The sequence below is a fragment of the Triticum urartu genome, chromosome 1, assembly GCF_003073215.2.
Source record: "Triticum urartu cultivar G1812 chromosome 1, Tu2.1, whole genome shotgun sequence".
Taxonomy (NCBI): domain Eukaryota; kingdom Viridiplantae; phylum Streptophyta; class Magnoliopsida; order Poales; family Poaceae; genus Triticum; species Triticum urartu.
In genome coordinates, this window is record NC_053022.1 from 275,520,848 (window position 1) to 275,529,505 (window position 8,658).

Here is an 8,658-nt window from a genome sequence, read left to right on the forward strand (position 1 = left end):
TACGGTACTACCGCGGGTGCCTGCGGTACTACCGCTCTCCAGGGAGCAGTACTACTGCAAGCCCATCAGCAGCAGCCAAGACAAGGCAAAGAGGATAAACGGAGGATGCTCCAAAGTGTAGGGGAAAGGAGGGGACAAGGAAGAAAACGTGTACGTGATGATTCCACCCGAACCTTTCCGACGCGGACCCCCTCTTAATAGTACGACTTTCCTATGACTCAAATCCACCAAAAAGAAACGTAGAAAAACGACGTCTTCAATAGTCTTCGAGGGACACCAAACCGTCTTGTGCCTAGCGAAGAAACGTCTGGGAAACTCAAGACACACGATTAGTCCGCAAAAGCATTGTCATCAATCACCAAAACACCTTAGGGATAAATATGCCCTTACAATCTCCCCCTTTTGGTGGATTAATGACAATACGGGATTTGCAAAGGGAATAAATATTAAGCAAACGCAAACCCCTCCTCTCTAGAATATAGACGCCCCCCCTAGATGTGTGCCAACTAGATGGGTGCTTTGGACTGCACGACACACATACTAGGATCAAAGCTCCCACTATATTATAGAGATAAGGCATATCTTGCAAAAGTAAGGCTAAGGCTAGACAAGATAGCAAATACGAGCATAGCATAAGTAGCACAATCATAAGCTCACTAAGATAGAATAGAGTGCATATGTCTTACACCATATGAAGGATAAGACTCAAAGGCGCAAACTAAACCAAAGCAAACGAGGTCCAAACGACAAAGCAAACACCAAACACGACACGACTCGCAAGAACCCAAATCCCTACACTCTCTTCCCTTTGGCATCGAGACGCCAAAAAGGCAGAGAGGACACCTACACACAAGGGGTGGCTCAGGCAGAGAAATCATCCCAATGCTCCTCGTGCTCCTCGTCAGACTCGGCAGCGGGGACGGTCTCCTCGATGTCCTCCTCAGAACTAGTCCACTTGAAGCCTTGCTTCGCCATCCATGCAGCCTCTGGCGTGATGGCATCCTCAGAACCGCCAGAGATGTCCTCTCCAAAGAGCCTCATAACCTTCTTGTCGCGGCGGCGACTCTCCTTGGATGCCACATGAGTCCTGTACTGCCCCTTTGCTTGCATGCAGAAAAGAGTCTTCATCTTGTCCTTCAACTTCTTGGCCCACGACGGCTCAGAGGAAGGTTGGGAAGACCTAGCAGCACGGTCCTCAGCAACATCCTCTGCACCAGCCTCCTCCTCACCAACAGCCCTCCTAGCAGCAGACGCCTCAGCACGAGTAGTAGTGTTGGCCCAGTTGGGCTTGACGGGGAGACTGATGGACTCATGTCGAATCCAGTCTGGAGCAAGGAACTCATCACCAGGGTACAACTTCTCCCAAGTCGTGGAGATCAACAGAAACAGGTATGGTCCATAGATAGGTACCTTGCGAGTGTACACCACAAATCGAAGCTCACACCACATGATGTGTGAGACATCAAGTGGCTGAGTCTGAGACGTACGTGCCTCCGCGCACAGGAGCATCATGTCCACCAGATAGGAATGAACCTTGTCCTTGTCGCCAATGCGAGGGAACAGAGTGTTGCGGAAGATGCGATGCATGATATCTAGAAAAGAGTTCAGCACCCAAGTCGACTTGCCAATGGGAAGCACCTTCTCAACATAGAACGGCTGAAGCTTGTTCTTGCTAGCAGACTCAGAATTGGCGTGGGGGCGAACACCAACGGGTGTGTGGAGCCCGTCATCAGGAACATGGAGAAGATCCATGAACTCCTTCCAGGTGGCAGACAACTGACGACCATTGGTCATCCAGGTCATCCTCCGCTCATCCCTGGGGTGAAAGTGAACCGAGGCAAAGAACTGATAGATAAGCTCAGGGTCGTAGTCAAGGTGGAAAGAGATCACATGTTCAATACCGAACTGCTCCACCAAATCTAGAGCTTCTCCAAAGTAGTCACGAAACTTGTCCTTCCTCAAGTGATTCATGTCTATCCACTTGACATCCACGAAGGTGTTTTGCTTGTTCTTGATGACATCCAGATAAATGAGAGCCTGCTACTTGGTCCAAAACAACTCATTGCCTCTGAGGATAGCACGAGCATTCACATAAGGGTTGATCTTTCGGCGTTCGATGTACTCAGTGAGGGTAATCTCGTCCATGCCCTCAGCAGGTTCCTTTTGCTTGCTGGCAGTGGTCTTGACATTGCGCTTGGGGGCACTGGAGCCCTCTGGTGCTTCATATTGAGGATTGCGCAGTCGCTTGGAGCCAGTGTCACGACTGGGATTGGAACGGCGAGAGCCACCACCTAAGAACCAAGAGAAAGCACACACAAAAAGCGAGAAGAATCAATGCAAAGACCACGGCAAAGCAAGGGAAACAGGTAGAAAGCATACGGGATAAATGCCACGAGGAAGATGGGACAACAACGGTAGTGCCGCCAGGTCGGGCGGTACTAAAATTTTAGTACCGCTCCGAGGCGCGGTAGTACCGCATGCGAACATGGTAGTACCAGGGCTCAGAGTGGTAGTAGAGTTTTAGTGCCGCAGCACGTGCATTAGTACCGTCCAAAACGGGCGGTAGTACCGGAAAAGCGGTAGTACCGCCCAGACGGGCGGTAGTACCGCATGGCGTCAGATCTGAACATTTGAATCTGAGAAAAAACCGCGAAAACGCGGCGGACTACGGTTGATCAAATCTACCACGGGGCAATTTATCAAGTAAAATTTCTATGCAACACTACTCTCCTACAACCTACTCTTGCAAAGATTTGGCCTAAAATCTCAAGAGCACATGCATCTCCCCAAAAACCTAGAGACAAGAGAACCAACTAGAAAGAGAGGGATTTGGGGAAAAACCTTGGTCCATGGCAAGAGGAAGTGGTGGGGAATGATCCCACCGGTCGGAATCCAAGGAGAGTAGCCGGAGACGGAGATCCGACGAGAGACTCCGGCCCCGTTCTTGAGCGAGCGAGAGAGAGAGAGAGAGACGAAGTGGGGGAAACTGACGAATGCGTATGGGGGAGTTAGAACCACCCTTTTCCCGTCCTTATCCCCCACGCGCCTCTGACAGCGCGGTAGTACCGCTTGGGCGGAAGAACCGCACCAAAGCGGTAGTACCGCTCTCCCAGGCGGTAGTACCACGCTGGGCCGGTAGTACCGTACTCTCCACCCACAGTAGTACCATGGCAGGCCGCGGTAGTACCGTGAGCTCAAGAAGAAGCATTTTCCAAACACAATAAAAGAGAGGTCTTCGCAAGGAAACTTCAAACAAACAAGACACCAAAAAAACAAGCTTAAACACAAAGAGAAGAAGGGGCAAAACGACAACCAGAGACGACCACGAGACACTATCTCTCCAAAGAGAGGGCGGTGGCCGGAGCCACCTATGTTTGAGTCAATTGGTATGGCACCGCGAAGAATTATCCTTGGGCCCATGACCAAAACTCGTCTTTGAAGCACACGTACCATCAAAAATGGCTAATGTGAAAGATTTGATCAATTTATGCATAATGGGGGGAGGGACAGTTCATTGAGAGAACAACACTCCCCCTATGTCCATGCCTACATCTAAACAAGACAACAAGTTGAGTATGGTGGGGTGTGCAAGGGTTCAAGCAACATTGCTCGAATCAATGATATTTAGCTCATGCCTTAACTCGCGAAATCTTGCTTCATCCAACGGCTTCGTGAAAATATTTGCAAGGTTATCATGAGTGTTGACGTAGTTGAGCTTGATCTCCCTTCGCCTAATGTGATCTCGGATGAAGTGATACCGAATCTCAATATGCTTCGTCTTGAAGTGTTGCACCAGGTTGAGAGAAATCTTGATGGCACTTTCATTGTCACACCAAAGAGGCACTTTGTCACAAATGGCACCGTAATCCTTTAAAGTTTGCCTCATCCATAAGAGTTGTGCACAACAACTACCGGCCGCTACATACTCCGCTTCGGTGGACGAGAGAGACACACAACTTTGCTTTTTGGAAGACCAACTTACCAAAGAGAAACCAAGGAATTGGCACCCTCCGGAAGTGGACTTCCTATCCACTTTGTCTCCCGCCCAATCGGAGTCCGAATACCCTACAAGCTTGAAGTTTGCTCCTCTTGGGTACCATAAGCCAAAGTTTGGGGTATGAGCCAAATATCGAAAGATTCGCTTGACCGCCACATAGTGACTTTCCTTATGTGTGGCTTGAAACCGTGCACAAATTCCCACACTCAACATGATATCCGGTCTAGATGCACAAAGATAAAGCAAGGATCCAATCATGGAGCGATATACCTTTTGATCCACCGCTTTACATTGGGCTCTATGTCAAGTTGGCACTTGGTGGGCATTGGAGTGGAAGCCGGCTTGACATCACTTAGCTTGAATCTCTTGAGCATGTCTTGCGTGTATTTGGCTTGGTTGATGAATGTTCCTTCTCTTCTTTGCTTCACTTCGAACCCTAGAAAGAACTTCAACTCTCCCATGGAAGACATCTTGAACTTTGAGGTCATGAGAGCGGCGAATTCCTCATTGAAAGCTTTGTTAGGGGAACCAAAGATAATGTCATCAACATATAGTTGGCATACAAAAAACTCCCCTTTGACCTTCTTAGTAAAAAGAGTGGGGTCGATTAGCCCAACTTCAAACCCACGATCTTGTAACAACTCGGTAGGGTGGTCGTACCATGCACGTGGGGCTTGTTTAAGCCCATAGAGTGCCTTATCGAGTTGATACACATGATCGGGAAAGTAGGGATCCTCGAACCCGGGGGGTTGCTTGACATAGACCAACTCATTAATAGGACCATTAAGAAAAGCACTCTTCACATCCATTTGTTGCAACTTAAAGTTGTGATGAGAAGCATAAGCAATCAACAAACGAATGGATTCAAGGCGAGCAACAGGAGCAAAGGTTTCACCGTAGTTGATACCCTCGACTTGGGAGTAGCCTTGTGCCACCACTCTTGCCTTGTTGCGAATGATGGTCCCATGAGCATCTTGCTTGTTCTTAAATATCCACTTGGTTCCAATGACATTGTGGTTCCCCGTTGGCCTTGGCACCAATCTCCACACCTTGTTGTACTCGAAGTTGTTGAGTTCTTCATGCATGGCATTAAGCCAATCCAGATCTTCGAGTGCTTCATATACCTTTTGGGGTTCAACACAAGAGACAAACGCGTGATGTTCACAATAGTTTTCCAATTGTCTACGAGTGCTTACCCCCTTTTGAATGCTTCCAAGTACATTCTTCATGAGATGACCCTTGGTGGAGAGCTTGGAAGCAATCTTGGCGGCACGACGCTCCAATTCCTCCTCGGTGGTGAGTTGAGGAGCGGTCACTTGATCATCTTGAGCGACGTCTTGAGCTTGTTCTTGATCTTGAACTTGCTCGGAGGAGAGAACTTGACCTTGGGCATCACTTGGTGTGTCAACACCGTCTTGAGCATGATCTTGCCCTTGGTCTTGTTCATGAGGACGAGGGCCTTCACTTTGTTCTTCGGAAGCATGTGGGCCTTGGGTTGGTGATGGCTCCACTTGAGTGGAGCATTGTCCTTCTCCTTCGGCCACAAGGGGTTCCTCAATGGGTAGGATAAAACCAACACCCATTCTTCTTATGGCTTGAGGAGGAATTTCATCACCTACATTACAAGTGCCACTTTGCTCCACTTGGGAGCCGTTATTCTCATCAAACTCCGGGTTACACGTCTCCTCAATAAGTCCCGTGGATTTATTGAGGACACGGTAAGCATGAGAGTTTGTAGCATAACCAACAAATATGCCCTCATAAGCTCTAGCCTCAAATTTAGACAATCGAACACCCTTTTTGAGAATGAAACACTTACACCCGAACACCTGAAAGTACTTAAGGTTGGGCTTGTTACCGGTGAGTATCTCATATGGAGTCTTGTTCAAGCCCTTGCGGAGGTAGAGCCGATTGTATGCATGACACGCAGTGTTGATGGTTTCAGCCCAAAAGTTGTATGGAGACTTGAACTCTGCCATCATGGTCCTTGCCGCATCCATCAACGTCCGGTTCTTCCTCTCCGCAACACCGTTTTGTTGAGGGGTGTAAGGTGCGGAATATTGATGCTTGATCCCCTCATCACTAAGAAACTCATCCAAGGTGTAGTTCTTGAACTCGGTGCCATTGTCACTTCTTATTGTCAAGATCTTTGCATTGTGTTGACGTTGTGCTTCATTTGCAAAGTCAATGACGGTTTGTTGGGTCTCGCTCTTCCTATTGAAGAAATACACCCAAGTATATCTTGAGTAGTCATCCACAATCACCAAGCAATACTTCCTACCCCCAAGACTATCAAAGGATGGAGGCCCAAAGAGATCGAAGTGAAGGACCTCCAAAGGCCTCTTTGAGTAAATGATAGTCATGGGAGGGTGAGCCTTCTCATGAAGCTTTCCTTCGATACAAGCACTGCAAGCACGATCTTTAGCAAAACTAACATTCGTTAGTCCACGGACATGGTCCCCCTTGAGAAGACTTTGCAAAGATCTCATATTGACATGGGCTAAACGGCGATGCCAAAGCCATCCCACATCAACTTTAGCCATTAGGCATGTCACGGTCTTAGTGGGTCGCTCCGAAAAGTTAATCACATATAGACCATTCTCGACATGCCCAACAAAGGCTACTTTAAGAGTCTTGCTCCACAAGAGGGCTACAGTATCAACATCAAAGAAAGTGGCAAAGCCCATGATTGCAAGTTGACGAACGAAAAGTAAATTGTATGCAAGGGACTCAACAAGCATGACCTTCTCGATCGTGGGATCATGAGAGATGGCAACCTTGCCAAGTCCCAATACCTTAGAAGATGAGGCATCACCCCACTCGACATTGGTGGGCATAGATGGAATCTTGTGCACGTCCACCACCAAGTCCTTGCTTTTGGTCATATGATTTGTAGCTCTACTATCGAGCAACCATGATCCCCCACCGGAAGCAAACACCTACAAGAGATCAATGCTTGGTTTTAGGTACCCATTTTGTAATGGGTCCTTTGATGTTAGTAACAAGGGTCTTGGGAACCCAAATAGAGCATTCAATGTACTCATGAGGAGAACCAACAAATTTGGCATAGACATGCCCATCACTAGCACGACATAACACATAAGAAGGATTAAAGTCGCCGGCTTTGTTGGGAGGTGTGGCATTGCCCTTTTTGACACCGCCACCCTTCGCATTGTTCTTCTTCTCCTTGGAAGCACTCTCTCCCTCCTTCACAAACGTTTGCTTGAGAGGAGCAGGTCGTTTGGTCTTGTTATCCTTCTTCTTGTTCTTGGGGTTGGGTGCGAACCCAATCCCCTCCTTGGCCACAACTCCCTTTTGATTTCTCAAAAGGTCGTTTAGGTTCTTCTCACCTTGTATGCATGACACAAGGCCTTTCTCAAGTTGCTCCTTCAACTTAACATTCTCCTCAATAAGATGCACATGCTCACAACAAGGGTTAGTAGCATTTGCATTATCCATTAACACCATACGAGGAAAAGTGGCTTATTCCTTGGTTAGCTTCACTTGGAGTTGATCATGAGACTCCTTGAGGGTAGCATGAACACCCTTCAAGACTTTGTGAGCCTTGTCGAGAATGTCAAACTCCTCTTTGAGTCTAGCAAGATCAACCCCAAGCTTTGCCTTCTTGGAGTTTAGCACATGAGAAACAACAAGCGCACGATCAAGATCTTTCTTTAATTTAGCATGATCATCGTTGTGAGACTCCTCAAGAGCCAAACGAAGACCACGCTCTTCCTCAAGAGCGTTGCGAAGATCCGAAATCTCATCGGCATAGTCACGACTATGCCCCTCCATCTTAGAGATGGTATCTTCGTGAGCCTCGATCATGTCATTGGCTTCACCAAGTTGTTCCAAGAGAGCAACAAAGTGCTTCTTAGATTTACCCTGGAGTTTACCCATAAAGGCCTCAAACTCATTCACCTCCACATTATTTCCCTCATGTTCATCAATGCTATCCGTCGAAGAAGGATGATTAATGATGGTAGTTTTGATGTTGGGGGTTACCTTGTTGGTGGCTTTAGCCATGAGGCACTTGGCGGTGATGCTCTCGTTGGGTGAGTCGAAGAGAGACACCCGTGGAGTCGTCGCAATGGCAACGGAAGCCATGGCAACCGATTCACCATCTTCATCATCGTCATCATCCTCATTGTACTCTTCTTGTACCACCAATGCCTTGGGAGGAGTCTTCTTGGTGAAATTGCTCTTGTTAGGGAACGACTTGGCCTTGTCCTTTCGGATGAGCTTGCCACCATTGTCTTTCCTCTTCTCATAAGTGCACTCCGCAACAAAGTGGCTTACATTGCCACAATTGAAACAAGTCCTCACTCGTTGCTTGCCCTTTGTGCCACTCGAGTTGTTCTTGTTGAAGTTGGGCCTTTAGTTCTTCTTTCTCCAAAATTGCCTTGAAGCAAGGGCCATGTGTTCATGATAGGCATACTTCGTATCTTCGAGGTTGATATCCTCTTCTTCCTCTTCGTCCTCTTCCTCCATACTAACCTTGGCCTTTAGAGCAAGGTTGGGTTTCTTCACTCTTTGAGAGCGAAGTACCGCATTGTCGGCGGTCTTGTCCAAGATGCTCATAGCAACGGACTCATCCAACACATCACTTGAGGACAAGGTGTGGAAGTCCGGCCTTTGACAAATGACGGAGGACATGGCTT